Source organism: Balaenoptera ricei, chromosome 1, assembly GCF_028023285.1.
Source record: "Balaenoptera ricei isolate mBalRic1 chromosome 1, mBalRic1.hap2, whole genome shotgun sequence".
In the NCBI taxonomy this organism is placed as follows: Eukaryota; Metazoa; Chordata; class Mammalia; order Artiodactyla; family Balaenopteridae; genus Balaenoptera; species Balaenoptera ricei.
In genome coordinates, this window is record NC_082639.1 from 51,991,454 (window position 1) to 52,005,849 (window position 14,396).

Consider the following 14,396-nt stretch of genomic DNA (forward strand, 5'->3'; position numbering starts at 1 on the left):
ATTGCCAAAGACACATCTGATAAAGGACTGATCCAAAATATACAAAGAACTCTTAAAATTCAACAATAAGCAAGTAAGCAACCTAATTTAAAAATGGATCAAAGACCTTAACAGACACCTCAGTAAAGAAGATATACAGATGGCAAATAAGCATATGAAAAGATGTTTTGCATCCTATGTCATGAAGAAAGTGCATATTACACAGGTATAGAGAACAAACTAGTGGTTACCAGTGGGGAGAGGGAAGGGGGGAGGGGCAATATAGGGGTAGGGGAGTAAGAGGTACAAACTATCATGTATAATATAAGCTACAAGGATATATTGTACAACACAGGGAATATAGCCAATATTTTATAATAACTGTAAGTAGAGTATAACCTTTGAAAATTGTGAATCACTATATTGCACACCTGTAACTTATATAATATTGTACAGCAACTATACTTCAATTTTAAAAAAAGAATGCTTAAAAAAATCATGACAAAAATATTGTTCTTTGTCAAATTTTCACCCATTGTCAAACAATCTGACCTAATTGTAGGCATAAATATTTGCGGAACTTTCTTGAAAATAAAATAGCATACATTTTTCAAAAAAACACAAAGATCGTAGCAGGGAAATGAAGACAGTCCCACAGGTTTGAAAGAAAGACTGACTATTCAGGAAGCCATATTTCACACTGTTCTCCAGTGACATTACAGATATGTTAAAATAGAGCATATTATGTGTTTAAAGTTCATTGAGAATTCTATAAATACTATCAAGAAATAATTTCCTTTGAAGAATAGTTCTAATATAGGAACACAACAAATCAATTATCACCTGCCAATATTTCTCAGGGGAGTATCTTAATTTGTGATTGATTTATTCATGTATATTTAAGAGCATCTCTCCACAGTTCTTAGTGATATAACAGTAACAGTTTTGAGGAAAATTTAAATAAGCCTTGCTTCACAAATAGCTTAAAAATTCTGTCAACTATAGCTTGAAGGTTTACTACAATCAGAAGGATAAAAATCATTGTGGAAAGTTTGCACATGGTTATGCTGTGGCATGCTCCTCAGTATCAGCTTTATCCTTGTTCTGTTAATAAAAGAATGTTTGTCCCCTCAGAAAAAAAAAAAAAGAAAATGCAGATTAAAACAACAATGAGATACCGCTACACACCTATTAGAATAGCCAAAATCCAGAGCACGGATAACACCAGATGCTGGCAAGAATATGGAGCAACAGGAGCTCTCATTCATTGCTGGTGGAAATGCAAAATAGCACAACCATTTTGAAAGGCAGTTTGATGGTTCCTTATAAAGCTAAATATACTCTTACCACACAATCCAGCAATCACGTTCTTTGGTATTTACCCAAAGGAGTTGAAATATATGACAACACAAAAACCAGCCTTTGAATGTTTATAGCAGCTTTATTCATAATTGTCCAAACTTGGATTTGGCAAGATGTCCTTCAATAGGTGAATAAAGAAAGTATGGTACACACAGACAATGGAATATTATTCAGCCTTTTTAAAAGTGAACTATCAAGCCATGAAAAGACATGGAGGAAACTTCAATGCATATTACTAATCTGAAAGAGTACATCATTATATGATCCCAACTATATGACATTCTGGAAAAGACAAAACTATGGAGACAGTAAAAAGATCAGCAGTTGCCAGGGGCTGGGGAGCAGGGGAGGGATGAATAGGTGGAGCGCAGAGGATTTTTTGGGCAGTGAAATACTCTGTATGATACCATAATGATGGGTACATGTCATTATACATGTCCAAACTCACAGAATGTGCAAAACCAAGAGTGAACTGTAATGTAAATTATGGTCTTTGGGTGATTATGATGTGTTGACATAGGTTCATCAGTTGTAACAAATGGACCACTGTGTTGAGGGACGTTGATAATGGGGGAGGCAGGGAGAATATGAAAATCTCTGTACCTTTCCCTCAAGTTTGCTCTAAAGCTCAAACTGCTCTTAAAAAATTTCGCCTTTTACATTAATTAGAAAGGCAGGTTCAGCAGGATTGAAGTGCAGCCCAAGAATCTGTATTTTAACATGCGTTTCTTTCTCACTTCCACTCTCACCTTCTCACTCCAAGACTCAGATGCAACTGAACTACAGACCACACTTGGACAAACCCTAAGAGAGAGAAATCGTTTTAGTGCACTTCCCCAATAGTTATAAATCTTTTCTGTGCTTCAGATTAAAATATGAAGAAAATCCATACTATAAATTTAGGATTTTCTCATCCCAAGAAACACTAATTCAGTGAGTGGGGTCTGTCAGCTGTATTTTAATAGGTTCACTGTTAACTCTGATGCTTAACCAGGTTTGAGAACCACTGCTTTATTTATGCTGCAGGATTGTGGTCCCATCCACTCTGATTTCAATTCTAATGGCTAATTTTGCATTAAATCATTCAAAGTCATTCCACTCTGGACTTATTTTCCTACCAGAGTGGAAGGATTTTGCTATCTAACATTCCAATCAGAGGCTTTCATGCGTAAGGCATTGCTCACAGGTGTTCATAATGATTGCTTTCCACAGCCAGTTAGGATGTGAAGCCCGTCTTCATTTTTGTTCGTTTTTAAATAGACACAATGCATAGGTAATACCACAGTTCTTAAACATGAATATGTTAATTTCATCATGGAGGAAAGGTGGAGAAAAAGAGGCACAATGGCATTTACTGATTGCAACTTGGTTTTTAGAGATGGCAAAGAGTGGTAGAATGGACATCCTTTAAATAAGCATAATAGCTACTGCATTCATTTCATGCCTAGACCATTAAATGTAGCCCACCCTCCCAGATTCCAAGCTGAAGCACATCCTTGAAGACCAACAAAGACTCTAATGTCTGTTCCACATAAATGTCTATGATAACCCCTCACATATTCTCAACCGGCTGGTCTTCATTGGTCTCTACAGTTCTCCCAACCTTTGGATTGTATTCCAGTTTCCAAGTATACAGAGACTTCTTTTACTTATTACACTTAACTTTCTGGTCAAATCTAGCCTACATGTACTGCACTGCCAAGATTTTCAGCTCTGAGTGAGAAACTTCTTCCTGCAGCACCAGGCCTACCAACCAGGTCAACTTCTCGGACAAAGAGAGGGGCATTTAGACAATTTAACGGTGCTCCAATAAAATGCATACATTACAAAAGCCTCCACTGTGCAGATAACCAGCAGTGTATTCCAGAAACACTCTGAAACTCATCACCACTACATAAATTCTAGATTAGACCCCTAAATCCCCATTGTTGAAAACAATCGAATGCATCTTTCTACGTTTGGATATTAAATCATGCAGAAATGTTTATATTTGTATCAGACAAGAATCCTAAAATATTGACTCTGCTTTGTAGGAACGCCTGGAGAAATAAGAGGGGAAGTCAATTTGCTGAAGATCACCAAACCTGTGAAATTTCTGTCTTTCTAACATACTCCTGGTCAATCCATTCTGTTCTCCATTGAAGATGACCATTTCCAAGGACAGTTTCATTTTAGTTAGAGTATTGGCTTTTATAGTATATGTTGTATGGTTTCTTATGAATATTTACTTACCCTCAATGATCTTGTTCTTCAAGATGCTGTATTACCAAAGGGTCCTATCACTGGCAAGTCATTTGCTCAACATAAGCTTTTTTATTAGATCATTTTTAGGAACTCCTAAAAGAAATAATTAGTTATTCAACATTTACTATGTGCCTGATATAATATGATATTAAACCACAGTATTTCTCATCCCTCTATAAATCTCTTTGCCCTGGAAATCACATTCTCAGATAGCCTTCGACAAGGAAGGCTAAGCAAGAAAGATCAACCCAGGAAAGAGTGAACAAACTACAAAAATGTGAATCTTTTGTCAACTCAAAGCTGACCCTCTTGAATCCTTAACAAGCCCACAGTCCTAAAAGTCAGGGTTTGTAAAAAGAAAAAAAATTCTAAATTATAATATTGCCCTTTATACATAATAAAATCCAGGACAACTTAGACCACAGAAAATACTATTTGTTCATTTTAAGATAATAACACCCCTTATTGATTGATCTTTTCATGACAAGCACTGTTTTGCATGTATTAACTCCTTTCAACCTTACAATAGTCTCCATTTCATTTGTTCACCAATGTGTCCCAAGCTCCCAGAACATAGCCTGGTGTACAGTAGGCACTTAATAAATATGTGTTAAGTGAATGAATGACTTCATGAGATATATACTGTTATCTACATTTTTCAGTTAAGGAACAGAGGTACAGAGCAGTTAAGTATCTTTTCCTATATTTTATAGTTAGTAGTAAGAACCAGAATTCAGGATAAGGAAACATTCCCATGAACATCAAGTGAGTTGCTCAAAGTCATTAGAGGTAAAGCAACTCTAGGCATTCTGATTTCAGTCCTGTGCATCCTTCATAGGAGTGGCAGGCAAATACAAATAAATTATGAGTTGAGTGCTATATATATATAATTTATATATATACATATATAATATTATATATAATATATATTAAGTATACAATACACACACATGCACATGCAAACATGCACACACACACATATAACACCTGACACATAATTAGCATCCATGAAATGCCAGCAGCTTTTCTTTTGAAATGTCCTAAAAACAAATGAAATCATAGGTGTAAAGCGTGCTTCAAAAGATGTGAAACATACTCATGCAAGATGTTATAAAAATAATAATGATGAACATTTATCATAATACTGCCTGGGGCCATCCCCATAGGTCTGGATCTGTCTTCTTCACTCCTGATATAAATGCCCAGCTGCTTCCTGCCTTGAGTTTTGAATGACAGCCAGGTTCTTCTCACATCTATCAAATAAATCCTACCAGTGCCTGCCCAAACTCTAACCATCCTACAACATCACCAGTTGGTTGGAAAGGGAAGGGATTTCCATTTATTATGAATTTTGTGTTTCGGGTACTATTCTACCTATTCACTGATTTAATTATCAAATATTTATTGAGCACCTACCGTGTGCTAGACACTGTGCCGAACAACTGGGAGTTTCCTGCAAGTGAGCAAGCCTCTGTCTCCAAAGAGTCTCATAATGTGCTTTGCATGCATTATCTCATTCAATCCCATGAATAAGTCCTTAGATGGTCCTCTTATTGCCATCCCCATATAGATAAGAAAATGAGGCTAAGCAAGGTTAAGTAACTTGTTAGTTCACACAGCTACATGATGAGGTTGGATTTAAATATACAGTTGACCCCAGAGCCCATGTGAAGTTTCTCCTCTTTGTCAATTTTTGTCGTGCTTTGCCTGCTTTTATTGCAGCCTAACATACAACTCAGTTCTTACTATTCCAAAGTCATGGAAAGACTTACAGAGAGCATGCAATAAGAAGTAAGTGTAAGTCAGAACAGAACGTGCCTGACCCCACTCACCTCAGTTCTTCTCAGTGCAGTGGGAGCAGCCTCTTGACCTATCTCACCTCCTTGGCCAAGAGCAAAGAAGATGTACCAAAGTGAGCAAATAACTCAGTGCCTGGAGCTTGCCAAGATAGATACAGGCCAGTGGTTGAATAATTACCTCCTATAAGTAGTCCTCCAAATTCATGTCTTTTCTGTAGTTCCTAAGGGTGCAAAATTCCATACAACTTCAACCTATTAATAAGTTATCTACTAAGTAAGATATTTAAGGATATAAAATTTATTATTCAAAACTGTTATTAATACATTACTAGAGTCTCCCAAGGATGGAAATCCGTTTTCTACTAAGAAGACTGACTTCCTCAAAATGTTCTCCTATGTTGCACAGTTCCTACTGTAGCTCAAGCAGGTCATTGGAATGCCTGCAATTTACAGGAAAGAAATTTTGTTACCATTGCATCACCAGCATTGCTTTGATCATGGTTTTATTTCTGCCATTCTTGCTTTGTAATGACCATTTACTGTTACTTTAGCAGCAATATCAGTCTCACTTACTGTGGGTTGTTTGGTTAACCTTGCAGTACATAATGATAGATATGTACATATTTTTTATATACTGATTTAATACTAGACTTTGACATGCATACATTATGTTTCAAATATGAATCACTTCATTGATAAAGCAGATGGATACATAATTATAAATTCTTTTAATGTATGATAACACTTGATTGGCATTGCTTGTGAACTTGAGCCATTCACATAGGGTTTTGCTTCTGGTTTAGCTAACTAAACTCCAACTGAATCAGCTATTGGGCAGATAAATATATACTCCAGACAAATATAAGGAAAAAACTAAAGTTACTGGAAAATGAAAAAAAGAGAAAGATTTTGGAGAGAAGGGAACAGCAGGGTAACTTTCACTTCTTTATAGACTTAACCCTAACAACAGGCTACAGTTGGCGCCACTAAATAAATAAAACTCCAATAGAAAAAATATTCTTTTTATCCTGAAAACTAGAGAACAAAGTTTAGTATAACTGTAGCTGTTGTAAAGTGGGGTGGGGGGTCCTCAAAAAGGAGAGAATAAGAGTGGAAAACCCTAAATTCTGTACATGAACTCTGTCCAAATCTCTGGATGACCTCTGAATCATGCACACATGGGACAGATTATTAGAAGCTAAAATAAGAATAATAGAATTGAACTAAAATCTGAAATGCTTTCAAAAAAGCATATTTTTCAGTTTGAGCCCAATAAAGTTAACATTCTATTAGGAAAAAAAAAAAGAACACTCTCAGAGGAGTATGGAGAATTTATAATCTGTACAACATAATAGTTTACAATGTCCAAGATACAATCCAAAATGTCCAAGATACAATGTCTAAGATACAATCCAAAATCACTCAACATAAAAGAAAGAAGAAAATATAGTCCATTCTCAAGAGAAAATATAATCAACAGAAACCAACCCCAAGATGACCCAGAATTTGGAATTAGCAGGAAAAGATTTTAAACAGCCATTATAAGTGTGCCCAATAATATAAAAGAAAATATGGTCATAATGAAAAAAGAAATAGAAAATCTCAGAAAATTAATAGAAAATATTTCTAAAGATCAAAAGGAAATCCTAGAAATGAAAATAAAATATCTGAAATTTTTAAATTCACAGTATGGACTTAATGGCAGAGTGGAGAATACAGTAGACCAGCTAACTTGAAGAGAGATAAATAGAAAACATCTAATCTGAAAAAGAAAGAGAAAAAAGACAGAAAAAAATAAAGCCTTGAGGACCTATAGGACTATATCAAATTGTTTAACATATATGTAATTACAGTTATAGGAGGAAACAATAGAAGCAGAAAAAGATTTGAAAAAAATGACAAAAACTCTCCTTTCATGAAAGACATACGTTTACAAATTCAAGAAATTCAATGAACTCCAAGCAAAATAAAATGAAGAAAAATCACACCTAAGCATGTCATAGTTAAATTACTGATAACCAAAGATGAAATCATCTGGAAAGCAACCAAAGAAAAAGACACATGGCATACAAGAGAAGAGCAATTCAGATGATAATGGGGAAATAATGGAGTTCAGAAGACAGTGTGACAACATCTTGAAAGTGCTGAAGGAAATTGTCAACCCAGAATTCTAACCTAGCAAAAATATCCTTCAAGAACAAAGGTGAAATAAAGATATATTTAGATAAAAGAAAACTAAAAGATTTTGTCACTTTATAAGAAAGTATTTTTTAAAATGCTTTAAACTGAAAGCAAGCAATAACATGAAAACTCAGATCTTCAGGCACTATGAAGATAATTGGAAGTATTAAATTCCTAGGTAAATATAAAATATAGTTTTCCTCCTAATTTGTTTACATAACTATTTAAAGCAAAAATTATAATATTGTCTTGTGAGAATTACAATATATACATGAAAACCATAGCATATCAGGTAGCAGTATGGACTGCAATGTTTTTACATTTTGCATGAAGTGGTAAAATATTAAAATTAGGGAGTATACTCTAACACCATACACAAAAATAAACTCAAAATGGATTAAAGACCTAAATGTAAAGCCAGACACTATAAAAAGAGGAAAACATAGGCAGAACACTCCATGGCATAAATCACAGCAAGATCCTTTTTGACCCAGCTCCTAGAGAAATGGAAATAAAAACAAAAATAAACAAATGGGACCTAATGAACCTTAAAAGCTTTGCACAGCAAAGGAAACCATAAACAAGATGAAAAGACAACCTTCAGGATGGGAGAAAATATTTGCAAACAAAGCAACTGACAAAGGATTAATCTCCAAAATATACAAGCAGCTCATGCAGCTTAATATCAAAAAAACAAACAACCCAGTCCCAAAATGGCCAGAAGATCTAAATAGACATTTCTCCAGAGGAGATATACAGATTGCCAACAAACACATGAAAGGATGCTCAACGTCACTAATCATTAGAGAAATGCAAATCAAAACCACAATGAGATATCACCTCACACCTGTCAGAATGGCCATCATCAAAAAATCTACAAACAATAAATGCTGGAGAGGGTGTGGAGAAAAGGGAACCCTCTTGCACTGTTGGTGGGAATGTAAATTGATACAGCCACTATGGAGAACAGTATGGAGGTTCCTTAAAAAACTAAAGATAGAAATACCATATGACCCAGCAATCCCACTACTGGGCATATACCCTGAGAAAACCATAATTCAAAAAGAGTCATGTACCACAATGTTCATTGCAGCTCTATTTACAATAGCCAGGACATGGAAGCAACCTAAGTGTCCATCAACAGATGAATGGATAAAGAAGATGTGGCACATATATACAATATTACTCAGCCATAAAAAGAAATGAAATTGAGTTATTTGTAGTGAGGTGGATAGACCTAGAGTGTGTCATACAGAGTGAAGTAAGTCAGAAAGAGAAAAACAAATACCGTATGCTAACACACATATATGGAATCTAAAAAAAAAAAAAAAATGGTTCTGATGAACCTAGGGACTGGACAGGAATAAAGACACAGATGTAGAGAATGGACTTGAGGACACAGGGAGGGGGAAGGGTAAGCTGGGACGAAGTGAGAGAGTGACATGGACATATATACACTACCAAATGTAAAATAGATAGCTAGTGGGAAGCAGCTACATCGCATGGGGAGATCAGCTCAGTGCTTTGTGATCACCTAGAAGGGTGGGATAGGGAGGGTGGGAGGGAGATGCAAGAGGGAGGGGATATGGGGACATATGTATACATATAGCTGATTCACTTTGTTATACAGGAGAAACTAACACAACATTGTAAAGCAATTATACTCCAATAAAGATGTTAAAAATAAATAAATAATAAATATTATATTAATTAATTAATTAAGGAGTGTCTTTTAATCCCTAGGGCAGCCACTAAAAAAGATAATGCAAAGAGGTATAACTTAAAAGCCAAGAAATAAATTGAAATTAAATTCTAAAAAATCATCAAATAATCCAAAAGAAAAAAAAAAGGAACAACGTATCATAGGGAACAAATAACAAAGCTTAATATATTATAATTATTGAGTTATCTTGTGGTCATTGGGCATAGTCCTATAATATTAAAGCATGTATACACGTTTTTCACTAGAAATTAAATAATAACCTATTTTTGTACATTCCTCTCAGATTATTTACTAGCATTAAAATCTTGGAGAGTTGAGAAGTAGGGATATGTGGAGTGAGTGGTCCACAGCTAGGACATTGATAGCCACTGTCCTAAAGACACTCAACAAGCTCCTTATATATCAGCCCTCAGTATAATTTTCAGAGTTCTACACTATTTCTTCAATTTTTTCTCCCACTTCACTTACCCTTGTTTACCCATACTCCATTCATGGTCCATGATGCCCCCCCCCCCTTCCTGGAATATCCTCATATCGTCACCTCTTAATATTCTTATTAATATCTCCCTTACAATTACCCTCGTATTTCCCCCACTTGATTTTACATATAGCAGCCAGACCAATACTGTTTTTTAAAAATCACTCATTCAACAAATATTTATTGAATTAATACTATGTTCAATGCGTTAATGTTAGGTGCCTGGTACACAGTGGTAAACAAAAAGATTTTGTCTTTTTTATAAAAGCAATAGGAAATCATGAAAGGTGTTTGAGCAGGGAAATAACATGATAAGATCTGCGTTTGTAAAGCTCTCTCTGTGAGGAGCTAGGTAGAGGAGCACAGGGGTGAATGCAAGGGGAAGAGGACAGGGCTGTTGCTGTGATGTGGAAGAGAGGTAAAGATTGCTTGGGAATGGTTAACAAGACTGAAATTGGAGACCTTTCTCTGAAATTAAAAGATCTAAAAATATGTTAGAAAAAAATTGATAGGACTTAGTGATGAATTGTTTATAAGGAGTGAAGAAGAGGGCGATTTCACAGATGATTCCTGGTTTTCTTTTGCGGAAAGCCACTTGAAGAGGGTGCCAATTGCTGAAGCTAGGGGATACCGGTAAAAGTGAAGATCATGAGTTCATTTGGGGATATTTTAAGTTTGAGTGAAGCTAAAGCAGCTGATTGGAGATGTCAAGTGGGGAGGTTATGTTTTATTCAATGCAGTATCTAGTGTTCAGTACAGTGTACATTTCAAAATACAAATTCAATACATATTTGTTAATTGACTAACTTGGAATCAGAGGAAAAAAATAATTATTAAGCATTGACTCCACCAGGCATTCTGACAGACATTTTGTCTGCAGCATCTCATTTAATCCCACAGTAACCATTCAGCTTTAATATGGTGATTCCAATTTTATAGATTAGGGAACAGGCTCAGGGATTTTAAGTAAGAAAACAAGGAGATCGTAGAATCAAGATTAAAACTTAGATCTGCCTATATTACAAGTCGCTTGCAAAGTCTTTGTTCCTCCCCACCGCCTCCCGCTCGCCCACCACCATGTAACTTTTATTTTATGGAAAATAAAGCAGCTTCTTCCTCCGTGTCTTAAAAAACCTCTCCCTCTTTTTTTTCCCCATACTTATTTCTTTTCTCTCACTCAGGCATGGGTACTTCAGAATGAAATTCGGGAATTTCTCCTTTGCTTCTACGCAAGATCAAGAGAAGGGAGTCTACTGCCTTCTCTACCTGCACTTTGCTGAGGAAAAATCAAAATAGAAAAATGACAATGCTCCCAGTGCTCCAAGATTATGGATGTACTCATTTCATGTGTATTCTTCAAAAATTCAAGAAAGCTGAAATCCAATTTCATCTATTACATGATTGTCCTAAATTACTTAACCACATCAAAGCATCAATGGCCTCACACTCTGGAGAGGGACATTGTAAAATGGTTTTCAAATATATAATGCAGTCTCTCAGGTGCCTGAGACAGGGACGCCCAACTCTGAATATAAAGATTCCCTTACACTTCTGAGATCAAACAGCAGAGCCATTATTTGAGAGGCTGGATGAAATACCAGAGCCATTTCTTATTAGCTTCAGTCATTAAAGAGAATTTAGTAGCCTGGCTATTTATGCATTTCTTTTTCTTCCTTTAAAAAAAAGGCAATCTTAATGGAATGAAAAGGCAGAAGATTTTGAAGATCAAGATTACAGGTAAATTTCCTACTAATTACATTGTTTTCTGCTTTCAGAAAAGAAAACCCAAACCAGTTTTCCAATACCCCTCTCTATCTCATGTTAAACAGTTCAAGAACAAAAAAGAGATGTTAAGCGTATTGCCCTTTGCTAGGAGTGAGGAAAATTACTACCGTACTACTGTCACTACTGTGAGTACTAGCGAAAAATATCCTTGTGTGAATCTATCCTCTGGCATGTCGGCCATGTTTTCCCATAGCAACGATATTATGAACAAAATTTGGATTCCCAGTAGGACCCTTAAAAGCCAAGTCAAGCCATGATGCTGATGTAAAAACAGTGCTACATCTAAGCACTAAGGCAAGATCCTACAAATCTCAGAAACATCAGAAATGCATCTCTTCTCCCTCTCTCTCGATAACAACTATTTTGAAAGCCATATAATAGTGGGAATTCAGCCTTTGTATAAAGAAGAGAATATCTGAGAAGGCACTACAGCTTAATATTTAATAGCATAGGCACTAGAACCAGATTATCTAGGTTTGACTCCTGTCTCCCAGCACTACGTAGCTCTGAATATTGGACAAATTACTTCCTTTATTCTGTGCCTCAGTTTCCACATCTATACAATGGGAATTTAAGGAGTATCCCTGTTGTTGTTGTGATTAAATAAGTTACTACTTCAAAACACATGGAACAGTTCTAGGTACATAGTAAGTACTCAATAAATGTCAACCATTTTTAGTAACATGCTACATATTTTATCTCATTTAATCCGTGCTATGACCCTTCAAGATAAATAAACCATTTATCTTCCATTTTATAGATGAAGAAACTGAAACCCACAGAGGTTAGGCAATTTGCTCAGGGAAAAACAGTTACAAAAGATAATTTTTAAAATGTAGAGCCAGATTTCTAATCCAGCTCTGATTCTCAAATTCCAGGCTCTGAAATATACAACCATGATGCCTGCAAAGATGGAAGTTCTCAGGAACATTTCTCTTGCCCTGACTCCCAATCCCCTTCACTAATTCCTGTGCCACGGTCTCCACAGTAAGAAGACAATATGGACAGCAGTCAGAACTCTTTCTCCCTTTCCAGGGCCCAGCTCCCTGCCCACCATGGGCCCAGGCTTCACGGATATTTGACCTTTGTAAATTGGGTATTCAGAGGTCAAGGAATGCTTGTGTTTTGAATTTCCACTGTAGCTTTCTGGCAAATCTGTGAGTTTGAGCTCTTTGAAAATGCCACAGGCCTGTGGAAATACTGATCTTGGCCCTGGAAATCCTGATGGATGTAATTAGTTAGAGAAAGAAAAGATGACTGACCATATACAGTCAGAAACATAACAAATTGAAGTATTACAGAAACTATGAAGTCAAAACCCAGGGAGGGCTGGGGTCCAAAAGCAAGCTGGAGGTAGAGACATTTTCCAGAAATCAATTGTGAAAGAATTAAGAAGGTGTTCTCCTCACAGGCTTGACACTTTTTCCCTTCCCATTCAGAGAGGGATGCTGAAGAAAACAGAGCAAAGACAGATGAGGAACAAAAATTTTCCAAGGCCTGAAAAACAGGTCTAGGGGCAGTGGGGTTTCCTTAGGGAGAAGATAGGAAAGGATAGGTTTGCCTTCACATTATCTTGATTTCTGTGAGCCTCCCAGAGCACCCAAAATTCTTCTTGATTATTTTGAAAATATATTTTTGATTTTTAGGAAGGTTCCTTTAAGAAATTATAGAATCCCCAAACCGGAAAAGGCTTTGGCCTTTTTGGAGCACTTACCATGTCAGGCATTGTGTTCTCACCCTAAATCCTCCCAGCGACCAGGTAATTATTGTCCTCACATTACAGTTGAGACTCGGAGAGGGTTAAGTAACGCCCAGGGTCACGGGGCCAGAACAGGGCACACTGGCTCCCAGCCTGCCCAACCCACAAGCAGAGTTCTTATTCACTCAGTGTTCACTGACTGCCCTTGAAGCCATCTCGTCCAAACTTCATCGCTCTGTGGAGTTGCCTGGGCAGTATCCCCACTGAGTGGGTTTTCAGTGTCCGTCTGAACACCTGTTACAAAAGGAATCGCACTATTTCCTTTTTAATTATGGCAAAACACACGTACATAAAATTTGCCATTTTAACCATTTTAAAACACGCAATTCAGTAGCATCTAGTACATTCATGATGTCGTACCACCGTTGCCACATTCTATCTGCAGAAAGTTTGCATCTCCCCAAGTGGCAAACCCCTTCCCCATTAAGCAGTCACTCCCACCCCTGCTCCCCCACTGCCACTAATTAGCTTTCTGTCTCTATCATCTGCCTATTCTGGATAATTCATATAAATGAAATCATACAAAATGGGCCTTTGTATCTGGCTTCTTTCACTCAGTACATTTTCAATGTTCATCCATGTATTAACATGTATCTGTACTTCATTCCTTTTTAAGGCTGAATAATATTGCAATGTAATAAATATATCATGTCTTATTTATCCATTCATCAGTTGCTGGCCATTTGTGTTACTTCTACTTTTGGCTATTGTGAATAGTGCTGCTGTGAATAGTTTTATACACATTTTTTGAACATCTGTTTTCAATTATTTGGGGAATATACCTAGGGGTAGAATTGCTGGTTCATATGGTAATTTTGTTTAAGTTATTGAGCAACCATCAAAGTGTTTTCCATCATGGCTGTACCATTTTACATTTACACCAGCAATGTATGAAGTTTCCAATTTCTCCACATCTTTGTCAAGGTTTGTTATTTTCTGTTGTTTTTAATTATAGCCATCCCAGTGGGTGTGAACAGGTAACCCATTATGCTTTTGATTTGCATTTCCCTAATAATTGACACTGAGCACCTTTTCATGTGTTTGTTGGCCATCTACATGTTTCCTTGGATAAATGTCTATTCAAGT